At 43.6% G+C, this 19,603-nt stretch overlaps 1 long non-coding RNA gene across 3 annotated transcripts in view; it reads right to left on the bottom strand.

Annotated features, from left to right (window-relative positions):
- Positions 1-249: 249 nt before the first annotated feature.
- The window catches only part of LOC144592630 (uncharacterized), a 44,390-nt gene continuing 25,036 nt past the window's right edge, over positions 250-19,603 (bottom strand). Inside the window, exons 2-4 of one of the 3 annotated variants that reach the window (XR_013547158.1) lie at positions 12,785-12,970; positions 8,766-9,241; positions 250-1,387 (exon numbers count right to left, since the gene is read on the bottom strand). This is a non-coding gene — a long non-coding RNA (uncharacterized LOC144592630). Of the gene's footprint in view, positions 1,388-7,637; positions 9,283-12,784; positions 12,971-19,603 lie in introns of those variants that run through there. The other 2 variants (XR_013547157.1, XR_013547156.1) reach the window with 2 other exon arrangements.

The following is a 19,603-nucleotide window of genomic DNA, read 5'->3' as shown; positions in this document are numbered from 1 at the left end:
GTTGTCACATGCACCGCGAAACAGTGAAACTCTTTGCTCGTTGATCAGTCAAATCATACTATACAAGAGTATAGTTAAATCATACAGCAGGTAGTGCAAAGAAAAGAATACCCTCAGAGTGCAGAAATAGTGTTAGAACAGTGTAATATTACAGAGAAAGTGTGGATACATTCTGGATCTCTATGATTGTGCCTGTCTGTTTGAAGACAAATATGAAACATTACTTCAGCTTTCAAACTTTTATCGGCTGCTTCACATAATTCACATAGTTTTTTTGCCGATGTTTCCTTTGTAAACCGGCACAGAAAGGACAGCTTAACTTTTTCAATCACTCTAGTTTCTCGCATTACTTGATTAAAAAAATACTGTGAGTCTGACAAATAAATTACATTTGCCACATTCAAAATTGTAAATACACAGAAATGCAAAACATAAGACAAGCAGGCCTGAGATTTAATCAAAAATAGTTCAGGATTAAGTCTTTGAGGTTTTGGGATGCACAACGATATCTTCAATATTGTGATCTTTTTTTCATTTATCCCATTCTTATTTTATTTAATTCCCTTAAATATTATTCCTTTTTTTATATTCTGCAAGTAACAGAATATATTGGAGAGTTAATTGAACCAGTCACAGTTTGAATGCATGGAAATCCAGCATTGAGGTTGTTAATGTTCTATTGGATGTACATTACTGAATTAAAGAAAAATGCTGATTATCTAACTGCTAATTCTTTTAACATTTGTTGCACAGAAGCCCTCATCTTTAGTTGAGAGCTCATATGCTGGTTAATCCAGTCAATGGAAAAGGATTTCAGAAGGAGAAGATGAGGTGTGTATCTTCACAATTAATCTTTAAATGCAGTTAAATGTTGAACTGAAATCGATATTTCAAAGAGTACCTGACATTCCTTTAAATACAGCTCAGCTCTTGTCATCAGCCGAATTGATGGACAACATGTCATTTGACTACTCTGCACAGTGTTTGGAGAGCATGCGTGAAATTGGCCATGTTCAATTGCTTTTTTTTTATCCGCCATTGTTTCAAAAGCTCCTTCTCTTGCTCCTAAAGCACATTTGAAGTATCCTCTTACAAAACGCCAAGTAAAATTCTTTCCCTTCTCCAGCCATCCTCGGAGTTAAAGGTTACTTGCTTCTACTCAGTGGATTCTGAGATAGGCGATGAGGGCCAAAGTGGGAGCCGCAGATACTGGCTCCAGTGGGGCAGAAGGTGGATGAAGGGAAGGTTAGGCTTCTGTACACTCCCGATGCATCAGCTTGAAGTTCTCAACACTGATCCAATTCCCCTTATCGATTTTGAATGGCCAGAGATATTCAGGAGGCTTTTGAAGTATTTCAAGGCTTTGAAAACATCCTTGAATTTTTTTCTGTGGTAAATGAAAGTCAAAGGGAAAAAAAACTTAGGATGTTGGATATCTAAAGTAAAAACATAAAATGCTGGTAAATCTAATATTTAAAAAGCAGGTCAGGCAGCATCTTTGGAAAGAGAAACAGTCAACATTTCAGGTCTAAGCTTGTTTGTTAAAACTGGGAAAGAGAGAATTATAAGTGAGTTATGTTTTCTTCCAATCTTACCAACCTGGAATCAGTTATCATCTGTTTTCCAAAAGGATTTCTGCCAGTCACTTTCACTTTGTTCATTCTCAATACTTTATACTCTCAATCCCCATCCTCTCTCCTTTTAAATAATGTATTTCTCATTCCCCTACAAACACAGGAGTTGAGGAGGTTATTTACTTGCAGGTGACCTAGTTATTCTGTGTCCAAACATTATGTTTCAGTCAACATTGCTAAGCCAAGATAGAGTCAGTAAACAGCAGGAGCATTAACTCCAAGTAATTATTTCTCCATTCCATTCTGATTAGAACCACAGCCTTTGTGATTCTAATCAGAAGATGATAATTAACACAAGCATTAACAATGAACATGAGGGTCATAAATTAAATTGAGGTAAAACCTTTGTGCATTCCTGCCATGAAGGATTAATTCAAATAATGCAATTGTGAATAATTTGGTGTTATCTAGTTTTAAAAACTATACTCGTATCAAATAATCTGAAGATAAGGTCTGAAGAAAATGTCTGAAGAAGGGTCTCGACCCGAAAAGTCACCCATTCCTTCTCTCCAGAGATGCTGCCTGTCCCGCTGCGTTACTCCAACATTTTGTGTCTACCTTTAATTTGAACCAGCATCCGCAGTTCTTTCCTACACAAGAAAATGTCTATACAAATTAGCAACCTTTAGAAATCCAGGAATGAATACAAAAATCAAAGGAGATATGCATATCCAAAAATAGCATTTATCAGTTTAGAGTCATGGAGTCATAGAGTGATACAGCATGGAAACAGGCCCTTCGGCCCAGCACACCGGCCAACATGTCACAGCAACAGTAGTCCCACCTGCCTGCATTTGGTCCTTATCCCTCCAAACCTGGTCTAAACCCTGACACCCCAAACAACTTCAGACCAATCTCCAACCTACCCTTTCTGTCCAAAGTTTTGGAACGTGCTGTAGCTTCCCAACTCAAATACCACCTCTCTACCAATAACCTGTATGAAACTTTCCAATCCGGATTCCGCTCAAACCACTGTATTCAAACTGCGCTCCTCAAAATCACAAACGACATTCTCCTCTCCTCCGACGCTGGCAACCTCAACATCCTCATCCTACTTGACCTCAGCGCCGCCTTTGACACCATAAATCACTCCATTCTCCTCACCCGACTTGAAACCTCCCTTAACATCACCGGCACAGCCCTATCCTGGTTCAAATCTTACCTCTCTGACAGACACCAGTTCATCTCCATTAACAACTGTAAATCCCCCACCGCTCCCCTCCCCCAAGGTGTCCCCCAAGGCTCAGTCCTTGGCCCCCTCCTCTTCATCCTCTACCTGTTCCCCCTTGGTCAATTAATCCGCCGTCATGGTCTCAACTTCCACTGCTTCGCCGATGATATCCAGCTCCTCATCTCCACCAAGTCAATCTCCCCCACCACACACTCTACACTGACAAACTGCATCACTGAAATAAAATCTTGGCTTCAATCAAATTTCCTCAAACTCAATTGCAACAAATCTGAAATCATCATCATTGGTCCAAAAACGCTCACCAAATCCACCCAAAACTTCATCCTCAACATTGATGGTCTCCCAGTATCCACCTCCCCTCACATCCGGAATCTTGGAATCATCTTTGATCAAACCCTCTCCTTCGACAAACACATCAAACACATCACAAAGACAGCCTTCTTCCACCTCAAAAACATTGCCCGTCTCCGTCCATCCCTCTCCTCCATAGCTGCAGAAACCCTCATCCACGCCTTCATCACCTCCCGTCTGGACTACTGCAACAGCCTCCTCTATGGCGCACCCTCAAAAATCATCAGTAAACTTCAATACATTCAAAACTCCGCTGCCCGTCTACTCACCCACACCCCGATCCGTGACCATATCACCCCCGTCCTTTACAAACTCCACTGGCTCCCCATCCCCCAGAGAATCCAGTACAAAATCCTCCTCATAACCTACAAAGCCCTCCATAACCTGGCCCCATCCTACCTGACCGACCTCCTCCACAGGCACACTCCCACCTGCACCCTCCGCTCTGCTGCTGCCAATCTCCTATCCCCCCACATCCGGACCAAACTCAGATCCTGGGGGGACAGGGCTTTCTCCATCGCTGCTCCCACCCTATGGAACTCACTACCCCAAACCGTTAGAGACTCCTCCACACTCACCACATTCAAAACATCGCTGAAGTCTCACCTGTTCAGTACTGCCTTCAACCACTGAAGGTCACCTCACCTTCTGTCTCCTTTCTCTGTTCGTTTACTTATTTACTTATTTATCTATTTATTCATTTCCCTATGTTCTCTAAATCTCTGTAAAGCGTCTTTGAGTATATGAAAAGCGCTATATAAATAAAATGCATTATTATTATTATTATTATTATTATAAACCTGTCCTATCCATGCAGTTTATTGGGATAAAGAAGGTGGGAGAATTATAAGTTCACGTTCATAAGTTATAGGAGCAGAATTAGGCCATTCGGCTCATCTACTCTGCCATTCAATCATGGCTGATCTATCTTTCCTTCTCAGCCCCATTCTCTGCATAGCCCCTGACACCCATACTAATCAATTATGAATATATTTGTTGGACTAGACTTTTTGTGCCAATCAATTTTATTTCAGGATCATTCTGTCTGTAAATATTGGGTTAGGGAAAATGCATATCAGTTATTTCTCCCGGCTGCACAGTTTGTGTAAGGGGACCACTTACTTTAGTGCTACACTGACTTCAGGCCATGTCTAGATGCAACCCTGGGATTTCTGCCAATTCATTGCTGATTGGCCCAATCTAACTTGCTGTCTGATGTAATTTCTATTATGAATGGAAGAAGGCTCTGAAGAACTTAAGAGTCAAATCCATAGCCTAAAGTTCTTAAGGGAAACTGAAGTGTGACAGATTAAATAGATATTTGTTTCAAGAGCCTGCCACTGCAAAATTATTTTTGCACAAAAGGCACAAAGGCATCACGTGCAGCACCACAGGCCTTGCATATGCAAGACAGTGACATGATGGCGTAGCGGTAGAGCTACTGCCTTACAGAGCCAGAGACCCGGGTTCGATCCTGACTATGGGTGCTTGTCTGTGTGGAGTTTGTACGTTCTCCCCGTGACCTGCGTGGGTTTTCTCCAAGATCTTCAGTTTTCTCCCACACTCCAAAGGCGTACAGGTTTGAAAGTTAATTGGCTTGGTATAAATGTTTTAAAAATTGTCCCTGGTGCGTGTAGGATGGTGTTGATGTGTGGTGATCGCTGGTCAGTGCAGATTCGGTGGCCAAAGGGCCTGTTTCCGCACTGTATCTCTAAACTAAACAGCCTGAAGCCTATTCTCAGAGAAACAAAGGTGAGATCGATTGCGAGTAATGGATGGGTTACAGTAAAGAGAGCTCCACTCTGGTGGGGAGGACAGTGTGTGGAGCTAAAATCAACGCACCAGTTGGGAGGGGATGGATCAGGTCAGGAGAGGAAATCTTGATCAGTTGCTACAGTGGTGGGAGGATTTTGGTTGCAATCAGCCACTGTGGAGAGTGATGGTCAAGGCCTCGAACACTAGTTGGAATAGTTGGTGTCGTAATCAAATCGCAGGGTTTGGATATTTGGTCTGGTGAGAGCTGTGTTGAGGCCCCAGTGAGAGCCGCCATGAGATGTAGGTTTAACATTGTGAGCCATGTGGTAAATCCACAATTTCCATTAGTTATGTTTTTTCTAAGATATAGTGCATAGGAACGATTTGGTATGTGATGGGATTTCAAGGCCATGATTCCTATACTTGTCCTTGCATTTATTGCTTGTCCCAAATTGCCCCCAGAACTGTGTGACCAGTTAGCCCACCCTTGAGGGCAGCTAAGCGTCAACTACCTTGGAAGCCTGTGGCCATGCACGCGTAGCCCGGTCCAGTTATATATGTTGGAGTTCGTCCTTGAAGGACATTAGCAAACCAGACACATTTTTAAGAAAATCCAGTTATTTCTTTCTTCAGTACTGTGACAGACTCTTGTTCCAAGATTTACTTATCTCAATGAATTTAATTCCACAGCTGTACTTCCCCAGATTGGTTTCAAATTCATGCTTTCCAGATCAGTCTAGATCTTAAAAGTCTCTTCTGGCAATTTAGTTAGTTAAACACAAAAAGTTGGAGTAATTCCGCTGAATTCAGTTCTTCAAACTGAAAAAGGGTCTCGACCGGAAACGTCACCCATTCCTTCTCTCCAGAGATACTGCCTGTCCCGCTGAGTTACTCCAGCTTTTTGTGTCTATCTTTGGTTTAAGCCAGCATCTGAAGTTCCTTTCCACACAATTTACTTAGTTTAGTTTCTTGTCACGTGTACTGAGGTACAGTGAAAAGTTTTTGTTGCGTGCTAAGCAGTCAGCAGAAAGACAGAACATTATTGCAATCGGGCCATTTACAGTGTATAGATCCATGATAAGGGAGTACCGTTTAGTCCAAGATAAAGCCAGTAAAGTCTGGTCAAAGATGGTCCAAGGGTCACCAATGAGGTAGATATTAGTTCAGGACTAATTTAACACCTGTGCCTCCATATTCTTACGAAGTGGCAATGCAGACACAACAAATAAACAACATTTGGTCCATTGAGTCTTCGTTGACTGCAAGAGCATCTCCATCAGTCCGATTCCCCGACTTATTGACTGTAACTAATTCTCCCTCACATTGGAGTCAACGCCCAGCATTTTGCATGGCACCCACCAACAATAGTAACAGTTTCCAATAATCAATTGGCCTATTAGCTCATCTTTGGGATGTGGGAGGAAACCATGCATGGCAGTCACAGGAGGAATGTGCAAAGTCCACACGGAGACCAACGAACCCAGGAGCGAACCCAGGTCTCCAGAGCCTTACGGCAGACTTATTTAGTACATGTGATGATGGAAGCAGAATTGTAGAAGGCATTGATTGGATGCAATAAAACATTGTAACGAACAGACAGCAAAGATTTGTTGCGCTCCCTGCAACATGTCAAAGAGACAGAGATTAATTGTTACTCATGATCCCTATACCCATTACAGCCCACTCTTTATGACCATAACCTAGTCAAGAACACAGCCAATGATTTAACTTGCACAGCAGCTACTGCATGTTATCACAATGCTTCTGTTTAAAAGACTGTGCTACACATTACTCTTCTTACTGATATCAACAAACGTCAGTCTGTCTGGAGAAGGGTCTCGACCTGAAAAGTCACCCATTCATTCTCTCCTGAGATGCTGCCTGACCTGCTGAGTTACTCCAGCATTTTGTGAATAAATACCTTTGATTTGTACCAGCATCTGCAGTTATTTTCTTACATTACTCGACAAACGTGCAGATGTGCCACATGTAGCCTTTATTTAACTATCAGCTCCATTTCGAGAGCAAATGCTCTGGGGGATTGCAACTGCTAATCCAGAAAAGTATGATATATAAATCCCATTTTCAATATTAGATAACCAAGTAACATGTGCAGCTGGTGACAACAGTGAAAGGCTAAGACCGCATGAATTTGACCCTGTTCAAATCTGGAAGGAATGAGAGAAATTGTGCTGGATCCCCATAGGTAGTAATTCTCCTCCCAGACATGCTTTATTGCTGAATTTCATAAAATAGATCAATTAGATTATTTTAAGGCATCTCACATTTGACTTGGTCAAACCTTAGTTTAACACAGGGTCAAACGAAGATTGTGACACTTTCGGATCAGTGTGCTCAAATCCACAATTTCTGATTTGCAATGGGGACCTGTAGGCAAGCTGCAAATCACCGCCTTTAACCATGGCATGCGAGAGTGGTATCAAGAAAAAACAAAAATAACACCTCATTATCAGGCAACAGCTGAGCATCAGAACATCGAGTGTGAAATTTACAGTGACTGACTGCAGTTCTACGGTTAGTGTTGTGTTATGAATGTCTGGAGGAGATTAAACCTGTTGTGGGTGTTCCAGGTGCCATTTCCCCCCACAGGTCTGTAGATTTTCCAGCCACTTTTAATTACGAGACATCTGGCCTATTTTCTTATTCCTCACTGTGGAAATGTAATTTAAATTAACAGGTGTCAAGTATTTGCCTGTTGGGTTGCGTCGCGCTTTTTTTGACACTTTGTAAAATATAGGTACCTCTTCGCATTTTTCATGTTGACGTGAGTACAAAATAATAAGCCTGCATTTCGAAGATTAGAGCAAACTTTAATGTAAAAATTGAGATGTTGTCAGAAATTGATGCCCAGGGTTTTATGACAATAAAAAAGGTACATTTTAGCTGTTGCTTTCTTCGGTCATATTTTAGAGATACAGCACGGAAACAGACTCTTCAGCCCAACTCGTACATTCCAACCATTAATGCTGATCCCATTAATGCTAATGGGATCCCATTAGTGCCCCATTAATGCTAATCCCATTTGGCCATATTTGGCCATATCCCTCTAAACCTTTCCTATCCATGTACTTCTCCAAATAGCTTTAAGTGGTGTTATTTTTACCTGCTTTAATTACTTCATCTGGCAACTTGTTCTATGTACCCAACACCCTCCATGTGAAATGTTGCCCCTTAGGTTCCTATTAAATTTGTCCTTTTTCTTCTTAAACCTATGCCCTCTAGTTCCTGATTCCCCTATCCTGGGAAAGCAACACTATGCATTCACCCTATCCATGCCCCTGGTGGTTTTGTACATCTCTATAACATCATCCATCCAACTATAACGAAATGTCCCAATTTCTCTACTCAATTCCTGACTGATGCCAAAAGCCTTCTTCACCACCCTATCTACCTGCGATGACACTTTCAAAGAATTATGTAGATATACTCTAGATTTCTCTGCTCCCACAATATTCTCTGGGACCCATTGTCCACTGTGAAGTTCCTGCCCTGGTTTGACTTTCCAAAATGCGACACCTCATACTTATCTGAATTAAACTGCACTAAGATTCTCTTGCCAGGTGTGGTCAAGATCCTGCTGCAATTCTTGATATTCAAGGTTTCAAGGCTAGTTTATTGTCACAGGTACCAATTAAGGTACGAATGAAATTTGAATTACCATATAGCCATACTTTAAAAAAAAGACACAACTACAGATGCCCCCCACCTTACGATATTCCGACTTTGCGATGGTGCAAACGGCCGCGACCCGTAGCGAGCCGCAGCTCGCTTCCGACCACGTGATCACGTGTATTAAATGCATATCCACTTACGATATTTTTGGTTTCCGATGGGTTTCTCGGAACGTAGCCCCATCGTAAGTTGAGGAGCACCTGTACATAAAAGTTAATATAAACATCCACCACAGCGGATTCCACGTTCCTCACTGTGATGGAAGGCAATAAACTCCAAACTTCTTCCTCTTTTACTCTCCCGCGGTCGGGGCAGTCGAACCATCCACAGTCGGGGCGATCAAAGACCCCGTCGGGGCGATCGAAGCTCCCGCGTCGGGGCGATCGAAGCTCCCACGTTGGGGCGATCGAAGCTCCCGCGGCTTGGAGTTCCCAAGGTCGGTCTCTAGCCAGAGACCATGAGCTCCGCCATGTTAAAGTCCACAGGCTCCCGGGGTTGGAGCCCCAAAGTCAATCCCCGATAGGGATCGCGAGCTCCGTGCTGTTAAGTCCACAGGCTCCTGCGGTGGAACTCTCGGTCAGTCTCCAGCAAAGGCCGCAAACTCCTCGATATTAGGCTGCAGTGCGGACGGAGATACGATATGGAAAATAATCGCATCTCCATCAAGGTAAGAGATTAGAAAAAGTTTCCCACAACTCTCCCCCCCCCCCCCTCCCCCACCCCCCACCTAAAACAAGCTAAAGAGCACTAAAAACATTCATTTAACACATACAAACAAACAACAAAGAATGAAGGGACAGACAGACTGTTGGCGAGGCAGCCATTGCTGGCTCCACCCAGTGGATATATCCACCTTCGCTATCAACAATAATAGCTACAGTATTTTAATATCACCTGCAAACTTACTGATCATATTTTGCACATTCTCATCCAAATCGTTGACAGACTTGACAAATTGAAATGGGCCCATCACCGATCCCTGAGGCACACCACTAGCCACAGGCCTCCAGTCCAAAAAACAACCTTTCACCATCACCCTCTGCCTCCTACCATGAAGCCAATTCTGGGTGCATTTACTTAGCTTCAGTTTAGTTTAGTTGAGTTTAGAGATACAGGCTCTTCGGCCCACCGGGTCCGTGCTGACCAGCGATCCCCACACATTAACACTATCCTACACACACTAGGAACAATTTTCACATTTACCAAGCCAATTAACCTACAAACCTTTGCGTCTTTGGAGTGTGGGAGGCAACCAAAAATCTCGGAGAAAACCCACGCAGGTCACGGGGAGAATGTCTAAACTCCGTACAGACAGCACCCGTGGTCGGGATCGAACCAGGGTCTCCAGCACTGTAAGCATTGTAAGGCAGCAACTCTACTGTTGCTCCACCGTGCTCTCCCTAGATTACATGCAATATGCGGCACGGTAGCGCAGCGGTAGAGTTGCTGCTTTACAGCGAATGCAGCGCCGGAGACTCAGGTTCGATCCTGACTACGGGTGCTGCACTGTAAGGAGTTTGTACGTTCTCCCCGTGACCTGCGTGGGTTTTCTCCGAGATCTTCGGTTTCCTCCCACACTCCAAAGACGTACAGGTATGTAGGTTAATTGGCTGGGTAAATGTAAAAATTGTCCCTAGTGGGTGTAGGATAGTGTTAATGTGCGGGGATCGCTGGGCAGCACGGACTTGGTGGGCCGAAAAGGCCTGTTTCCGGCTGTATATATATGATATGATATGATGACCTTCCTCAGCGGCCTACCATTTACAACCTTATTAAATGCCTTTGCGAAGTCCTTTAAGACTACCTTTACCACCCTGCCCTCATCAATCTTATTGGTTTCTTCTTTTTTTTAAATCAATCAAATCCATGAGACTCCATGTACCTCCATTATATTCAACCAATACTGGCTATCCCTAATCAACCCCAGTCTTTCCAAATGCACATATATATTTCCCTCAGAATCCTCTCCAGTAACTTTCCTTCTACAAGTGTTAGGCTCACTGGTCTTTAGCTCCCAGGCTTTTCTTTATAGCTCTTCTTAAATGGAGGCACAAATCAGCCACCCTCCAGTCTTCCAGCACCTCAACCATGGCTGATGATGATTCCTATATCTCAGACGATTCCTGCAATTTCTTCTCTAGCTTCCAGCAGTGTCTTGGATATGTCTCATCAAGCCGAGGAGATGTATTTTTCTTCATACATCTTAAAACATCCAGTACATCCTTGACTGGGTACAAACTGCCATCAAGACATTTCCATTAACTTCCTAGTCTTTCTGTCTTTCGCTGCAGTGAAAAGGGAGGAGAAATATTCATTGAGGACCTTCCAATCTCCCATGGCTCTACAAATAGATAACCATATTTATTTCTGAGAGGCCCTATTTCTTAGCTTTCCTTCAATTAAAATCTTTCACTGATTGATTAATAGTGATGCACATTATCCACGATGATGTCAGTTTCCATCTCCCAAATGACTTAATTTAGTTTAGTTTGGTTTGGTTAGAGATACAGCACAGAAACAGGCCCTTCATCCCACTGAGTCCACGGCGACCATCGATCCCCACACACTCACATGATCTTACACACACTAGGGGCAATTTAAAAGTTTGCCAAGCCAATTAACCTGCAAACCTGTACGTCTTTGGAGTGTGGGAGGAAACCGTAGTTCCCGGAAAAAATCCCACACAGGCCACAGGGAGAACATAGGAACTCCATACAGGCAGCACCCTTAGTCAGGATCAAACCCAGATCTCTCTGGCGCTGCAAGGCAGCAACTCTACCGCTGCACCACCCAAATTAATTATTATTCAGATTAATTGTTATTCAATTAATTGATTAAAATTCAAATTCATTGTTATTCAGCTATGATGGTACAAGCAGTCACCGTTGGTGCACCAGAGGAGTGTAGTTTCAGGGCTGTTGAATTTCAACGAGCAAATCATTTTACAGACAGGTGACGATTGGGGCTTGTGTGCTGATCAAATCCCACCATAAGGTCAATCCCATTGATAAATGAGCAATTTCTGTGCACCTGCTTTAGTCTGCATCCTCCGTTGAGACGGAAAATGTGTTTCTTTCATGTTCTGCCATTCAGTATATCACATTTCCTCTTATGTATGATACTCCATACACTCTTCACAAAAGAAGGATTGAGAAATCTGGTGAACAACCGTGCCTGGGAGCAGGTCAAATAATGAGAGCTTTCCTGTGCAGCAGGTGTCATCCAGACCGGAAAGCCACGTACAAGAGGCATTCAGATGGAGAGAATAATACCTACCAGATCGTAGCAGGTAAATTACTCAGAAGCCACTGCTGTAGTTCAGCAATGTCATGTCAAAAGTGACAGGAGTAGAATTAGGCCATTCAGCCCATCAAGACTACTCCGCCATTCAATCATGGCTGATCTATCTCTCCTCACCCCATTCTCCTGCCTTCTCCCCACAACCACTAACACCTGTACTAATCAAGAATCTATCAATCTGCCTTAAAAATATCAACTGACCTGGCCTCTGTGGCAAATAATTCCACAGATTCACTGACTAAAGAAATTTCTCCTCATTTCCTTCCTAAAAGAACACTTGTTGATTCTGAGGCTATGACCTCTAGTCCTAGACTCTCCCACTAGTGGAAACATCCTCTCCACCTCCACTCTATCCACGCCTTTCACTATTCTGTATGTTTCAATGAGGTGTCCCAGTGTCTTCCCAGCTGTTATCAGGCAAGTGAACCATCCTACCAACAACTAGATAGCAGTCCTGAGCTACTATCTACCTCATTGGAGACCCTCGGACTATCTTTGATCGGATTTCACTGGACTTTATCTTGCACAAGACGTTATTCCCTTTATCATGTATCTGTGCACTGTGGCTAGCTTGATTGTAATCCTGTATTGTCTTTCCGCTGACTGGTTAGCACACAACAAAACCTTTTCACTGAACCTCGGTACAGGTGACAATAAACTAAACTAAACTAAACAGATGCAATGCAACTTTAATGACATGACTAAAGGGACTGTGAACATGAGATCTAAACATACACTTGTAACAGCTTTAGAAGCCTGTGTTGATAAGCACCAAAAGAAGCCCAGCATAAAACATAGCTCAACTTCAGTCCATTCTTCAAGAGTAGTTAAAATGCTTGATAGATTGATAGTAACTGACCTTCATGTTGAAGTATGTAAGTGTCAATGGGACAGTCCTCTGAAGCATTGGATATCGGAACTTCCTGCTTGCAAAGTGCCGAGAATCACATTGGGCTAGTTCACAACACAATCTTCACATCAGCTTTATGGATGACAACCACTCGTGCTAGTTTGAACAGTCAACAGCAGAATCAACCCAGTAAACCTAAAAGAAAGAGAAGTTAAACTAATCTCCTTTGCCTGGTGTCAAAATAACGGGAGAAGGCAGGAAAATGGGGTTAGAAGAATAGATCAGGCATGTTCGAATGGAGGAGTAGACTCCATGAGCCGAATGGCCTAATCCTGCCTCTAATGGGCTATGCCTGCACGTGATCCATATCCTGTAATTCCCTACATATGCATTTGCCTATCGAAAAGCCTCGTCAATGCCACTATCATACCTGCCTCCACCACAACCCCAGGCAATGCGTTCCAGGCACCCACCACGTTCTGTAAAAAAATTGCCCCCAAATGTAGGAAACCCAACAGTTAATTGCTGCCCAGCTAACTTCTACAAACATCAATGTGATGGCAATCAGACAATCTGTTTTGGTAATATGGATTAACTTATCTTTAGAGATAACTTGTGCTCCTCTTCAAATGTGCGCACAGGTTTTTGCACATCCAATTCAGGCAGCATATAGTACCTCAGTTTAGCTACCAATGGTGCCCCACTTGGTATTGCACTGCCTTGTTAGTCCACATTCTTCTGCTCAAGTCTCTGGAGCAGCACTTCTGACTCAGAGGCAGAAGCACTGAACCATATCTGACACTTGTTCACATGTGCCACAGAAACCCTGCACACAAAACACTACTTTAGATCAGCACAGTCTTGCACATTCAATCTTTAATAGAAATACGCACAGCGAGTACAGACATCTGCATAGTAATGCATAATAAATGTTGTCACTAATTGAAATATCATGCTGTCTGAGCCGGGGCTGTAGAGGTCATATGATTTCAGCACATACTCATTAGTGACCATAATGGTTCAGATGTAAAGCAGCAATAATTATAGCCGTTATGTTCACCGGAAGGATATTTACCTTTGCCAGTGATAAACTAACAGTGCAAGGGGACCGTTGAAAGTTCACTTCACCCAAAGGAATACAGCCCCAAACAGTGGCTCTGGACTATCATTTAATTGGTATTAATTAACAGCGGGCGATGAATTAGCAGCAGAATATCGCAGGGTTTCTGAAGTACATTGTCATGGTATGGAAAACAAATGATTCGGCCACAACCTCAACCACTGCAGTTTTAGACTGCAGACTCTGGACTTTAGAGATTCAGCGTGGAAACAGGCATTTTGGCCCACCGAGTCCGCGCAGACCAGCGATCACCCCGTACACTAGCACTATCTTACGCACTGGGGACAATTTACAATTTAACAGAAGCCAATTAACCTACCGACCTGTATGTCTTTGGAATGTGTGAGGAAACCGGAGCACCCGAAAAAACCCCACGCAGTCACAGGGAGAACGTACTAACTCCATACAGACAGCACCCGTAGTTAGGATTAAATCTGGGTCTCTGGTGCTGTAGTAGAAACTCTACAGCTGTGCTGCACACTATTAACACTATTGTTATTTCTACAAGAAGCCGCTAGTAAATTCACTGGAAATACCAAAAGAGGTGAACATTTTCTCCATCATATTTACCCTGCTGTTAGCACACAGTCCGGGGACTGCTTACTCTAATCAGTATTTTGTTAACATTGAGTGGACTGCAGGTTTAAGTGCCCTCACTTGATAGACTGGTTGACTATTCCCAGCGTTAGTTCAATCTTTTCCTTCCTCTTGGACAACCACTCAGTATCAGGGATGAATTCCTTCCACTCCAGTTCTGTGGCTTGAGATGGTTAATGAAACCAATGCAAGACCCTGAATTCTTGCTGTCGATGGGGCTAAACATGTTTGATGTAGAAGGCAACTGCTTGCTTGGGCTGGTGAACTCCATCCACCATTTAAGTTGGTCCTCTGGGTGTCCCCAATGAATGACTGGAGATGCTCAAAGCTTGTTCCCCGTTTTCACTGATCATAGGCCATCGAACAGCACAGTGGCACAGCTGTAGAGTTGCTACCTTGCAGCGGAGACCCTGGTTTGATCCTGACTACGGGTGATGTCTGCACAAAGTTTACAAGTTCTCCCTGTGACCTGCGTCACAGAGAGTTGTGAATCTGTGGAATTCACCCACAGAAGGCTGTGGAGGCCAATTCACTGGATGTTTTCAAGAGAGAGTCAGATTTTGCTCTTCGGGCTAACAGAATCAAGGGAAATGGGGAGAAAGCAGAAACGGGGTACTGATTTAGGATAATCAGCCATGATCTTATTGAAAGGCGGTGCTGGCTCGAAGGGCCGAATGGCCTACTCCTGCACCTATTTTCTATGTTTCTATGTTTCTCTGGGTGTTCTGGTTTCTTCCCACACTCCGAAGATGTACAGCGTTGTTGGTTAATTGACTTTGGTAAAATTGTAAATTATCCCTTGTTTGCAGAATATTGCCAGTGTACAGGTGGATTGTGGGCTGCTCAGTCTCAGTGGGCCGAAGGGCCTGTTTCTGCACTGTTTCTCTAGTCTAAAGTCTAAGGATTCCCCTGATTTAGCAGGTATTGTTGGATGTTTCTGGAGTTTGTTATTGAGATGGTTCAGAAGAGAGTGGAGAACCAGTGTACTAGCATCTGCAGTTGACCTATGGTAAACCCAGGTCATTTCTGCAGCAGGAGATGATTCGTGCCGTAACCAACTGCTCAAAGTACTCAAAATGTAGAAACAAGGAACTGAAGATGCGGATTTACACAAAAGAATGCAAGGCGCTGGAGTAACTCAGCAGGTCTCAGCAGGCAGCATCTCTGGAGAACATGATTAAGAGACGTTTCGGATTAGGACCCTTCTTCAGTCCTGACCCAAAACGTCACATATCCATGTTCTCCAGAGATGCTGCCTGTGCTGCTAAGTTACACCAGCACTTTGTCTCCTCACGAGGCACTTCATTACTGTGGATTCAGGCAGGTTTTCTTCTAAAATACCAGCAGTTCACATGGCACTGTTGTGTCAGGAACTGATCACTTTAACATAAATACTGAAGTCCTAAACCTACTGATACGGTTTCACTGGGATGTTGCCGATCACTGTAATCAGAATAAATATAGTATCATATATTTTAGAAAATAACATGAAATGAAATGAATTTGAACACTGAGTTTTGACTGCAATTTCTGTGAAACAATTTTTATTGTTTCACAAAAACAAAATGATTAAACAAATGAAAATCAAAACAAATGATTACTAAATCTCATTTACATGCTTGTGCACTGTGCCATCATTATTATTTGCCTTTGCTGGGCGGATCCGTGTGTAATGAGGTAATTCTGATCATCACGTCCTGTATTCCTCCTCAGATGCAAGCAGTCATGCCAAAAGGGCTTCAATACTGCAATAGTAAATAGATGCAGTTAATTTAGAACTGAAGATTGAGTGTGACACATCAATGTCTGAAGAGAGACACAAAATGCTAGAGTAACTCAATGGGGCAGGCAGCATCTCTGGATAGAAGGGTGACGTTTCAAGTCGAGGCCCTTCTTCTCGACGCGGAACATCACCCATTCCTTCTATCCAGAGATACTGCCTGTCCCGCTGAGTTACTCCAGCATTTTGTGTCTCTCTTCAGTTTGAACCAGCATCTGCAGTTCCTTCCTACACATGAATGTTTGTGGAAGTGGCGGCGCCTAACAGCAGCGGCTCACTAGCAGTCTGTTCGTCTTTTTTCCTTTGTTGTGTGTCGGTGTTGGGATGGTTTTTATATATTTTTTTTGGTTGTGTATGTGTGGGAGGGGGTGGTGGTGTGGGGGGGGACGGGGACTTTTCTCTTCCTCACGGCGCGGGGTGCGGCTCGGCTGCGGGGCCTAACATCGCCCGGTGCGGCTTGGCCGCTGGACTTAACATCGCCCGGTGCGGCTTGGCCGCTGGACTTTACATCGCTGGTGCGGCTCGACCGCGGGACTTAACATCGCCCGGTGCGGCTCGACCACGGGACTTAACATCGCCCGGTGCGGCTCGGCCACGGGACTTAACATCGCCCGGTGCGGCTCGGCCACGGGACTTAACATCGCTGGTGCGGCTCGACCACGGGACTTTACATCGCCCGGTGCGGCTCGGCCACTGGACTTAGCTGCGCAAGGCTTGGTCGCGGGCCTTTCATCGCCCGGTTCGGCCGCGGGACGTTTCAGCGCCCGGTGCGGGGACTGTGCAGGTCGGTCGGGGACGAGCTGTCTGTCCGTGGGCGTGGGGAAGAGAGTGGAAGTTTTGTTGCCTCCATCACAGTGAGGGGGTGTTTGGAGTCACTGTGATGGACGTTTGTGTTGGGGTTATGTGTCTTGTGTTCTTTTTTTCTATGACTGCTATGTAGTTTCGTTCGGTACTTCGGTGCCGAACGACAAATAAAGCTCTGTTATACCTGTTATACTGTTATACTTGCGTTATATCCCTATTGTTTTCAACTAAAAATAACATCTGCTTTATGGACACCAAAACATCTTGATAACGAATAACTGTAATGCCGACCCAACAAGGTCACAACTAGAGTCACTGATTAACATCAACCTCCACTAACCAATGTAACCACTAATTAATACCTTGCTGTTTTATTCCAAACTTCCAACTGCAAACTGGCAGACACTGGTAGAAATCTGAACACAGTTTCAACCTACCGTTCTTCTCCTTAATTAATGCAAGAGTTAGAAATGACATGGATAGGACAGGTTTGGAGGGATATGGACCAAACGCGGGCAGGTGGGACTAGTGTTGCTGGGACATGTTGGCCAGTGTGGGCGAGTTGGGCCAAAGGGCTTGTTTCCACACTGTATCACTCTATGACTCTATGACCTGTAAAAAATAAACATGTGTTGGTTGGCAAGTATGGGGGTTGCTGGCAAACATGCTGATCTTTCACACAAGTCCAAAAAAGCATCCAGTCCAGACAGACTGGTGGCAGAAAGTTGCATCATGTTCTCTGTTTATAAATGTACTGGGTTTGATGCAATCTCATTCCAGTTGCTAGTGGGTATAAATCAAGCACACAGCTTCCCATAGATGAACTCCTATGACTTTTACGACTTTCCACTTCTAGTTCCCAGAACGTTCATATCTCAGGCTTTTTCATGTTTATTAATGTGATAATTCAACCTGAAAAACCTCATATTTTCTGCCGGTAACAACCCTGCGCCGTATTTTTAAAGAAATATGACAGAAAAAGAGAAAGAATGAAAGTAAAGTCGTGAAGGGCAAATGCCTGACTTCTCAATATTTTCTTCAAGTGATCTAAAACTTTAGGAATGCAAGTTCATAAACCCTACCCATTAATGCCCTGATGCTGCAAGTATGACATGATGGTTAAAATTAATCTATAAAAGTCTAATATCTATGCACAGCCTTTCATTTGCAAAATATTCAACCATAAATCATCATAAATGCACCCATGGAAAAATTTCAGAAACTTAATACCAGATTTTGTGTGGACAATACACCCATTGTCATTCAAATCCTGCAATTAAATTATGGAAATAAACAGGCATATATTGAACATAATTTGAGTAAAGAAATTTAGAAGTCCTAAATTCTCTGGAGTTAAACTTAGATAACCCCCTTAAAAAAGGCATGAAGCCTGGTTATCTAAGCCCGTTTGATCTGTCACAGGAATCAAATTTCTGCTGCCTTGTTATAATGATGAATTCAATAATGGTGCGCACAAAGCAAGCTGTTTATTGGTTTATTGCCAAGTTGCACCATGGTTTTGGGGAATGGACTGGATTGATAATCCAGGTCATTTCATTGCAACAGAAGGCTGTGGAGGCCCAGTCAATGGATATTTCTAAGACGGAGATTGACAGATTCTTGATTAGTACGGGTGTCAGAGGTAATGGTGAAAAGGCAGGAGAATAGAGTTGAGAGGAAAAGATAGATCAGCCAATAGCAGAGTCGACTTGATGGGCCGAATGGCCTAATTCCACTCCTATAATTTATGAACATTAATTCATGAGGCCACTTTCCAAATCAAAATAAGAGGTTTTATACTAACCTCTACTAGTATGTAGTCTGAAGAAGGGTTTCGGCCTCAAACGTCACCCATCCCTTCTCTCCAGAGATGCTGCCTGTCCCAATGAGTTACTCCAGCATTTAGTGTGTAACTAAGATTTATATTTTTAATCACCTTTCATATTGTTCCCTCTATTCTAAGCACTGCCTCCTAGCTCCCTGATTGTCCTCTCACCATCTCCTCAGCACCCCTTCACTGTTCCACCTGCAGCAACTTCATCCTCTCTCTCCTCCCTTGACGCTCCAACTATGATGCCACTTGTGTGGGGGGGACAGCCGGGAGGGGGAAGAACAATGGACAATGGAGGACCCAGCGTGAGGGAGGGGGGAAGGGGGGATGAACAAAGGGGGACCTGGCGCAGGTGGGGGGGGGATTTATAACTTTGTTATAAACTAAGCACCCTTTATGGGGGACGATTTGCATACCTGGGGAACGCACGCAAATAATCTCACTGTGACTTGCCACATGTGACAATAAAGTATTCAATTAAATTCAATTCAATTCCTTTCCATCCTCCCAATGACACCAGCATCTCTATGGTCTTGTTCAAGCACTTAAGCCTCCCTCTCGTTAAGGAGGAGCGAGATTTTGATCAGCCCAACTTGGCCATAAGGATGAAGATGTCCCATCTAAACTAGCACCATTTGCTTGCATTTGGTCCATATCTCTTTAAACCTCTCCGATCCATGTACCTTCCCAAATATC

The sequence above is a fragment of the Rhinoraja longicauda genome, chromosome 4 (genome assembly GCF_053455715.1).
Source record: "Rhinoraja longicauda isolate Sanriku21f chromosome 4, sRhiLon1.1, whole genome shotgun sequence".
In the NCBI taxonomy this organism is placed as follows: domain Eukaryota; kingdom Metazoa; phylum Chordata; class Chondrichthyes; order Rajiformes; family Arhynchobatidae; genus Rhinoraja; species Rhinoraja longicauda.
Note: the sequence above shows the minus strand (reverse complement) of the source record. Positions and strands in the feature narration are given on the sequence as shown.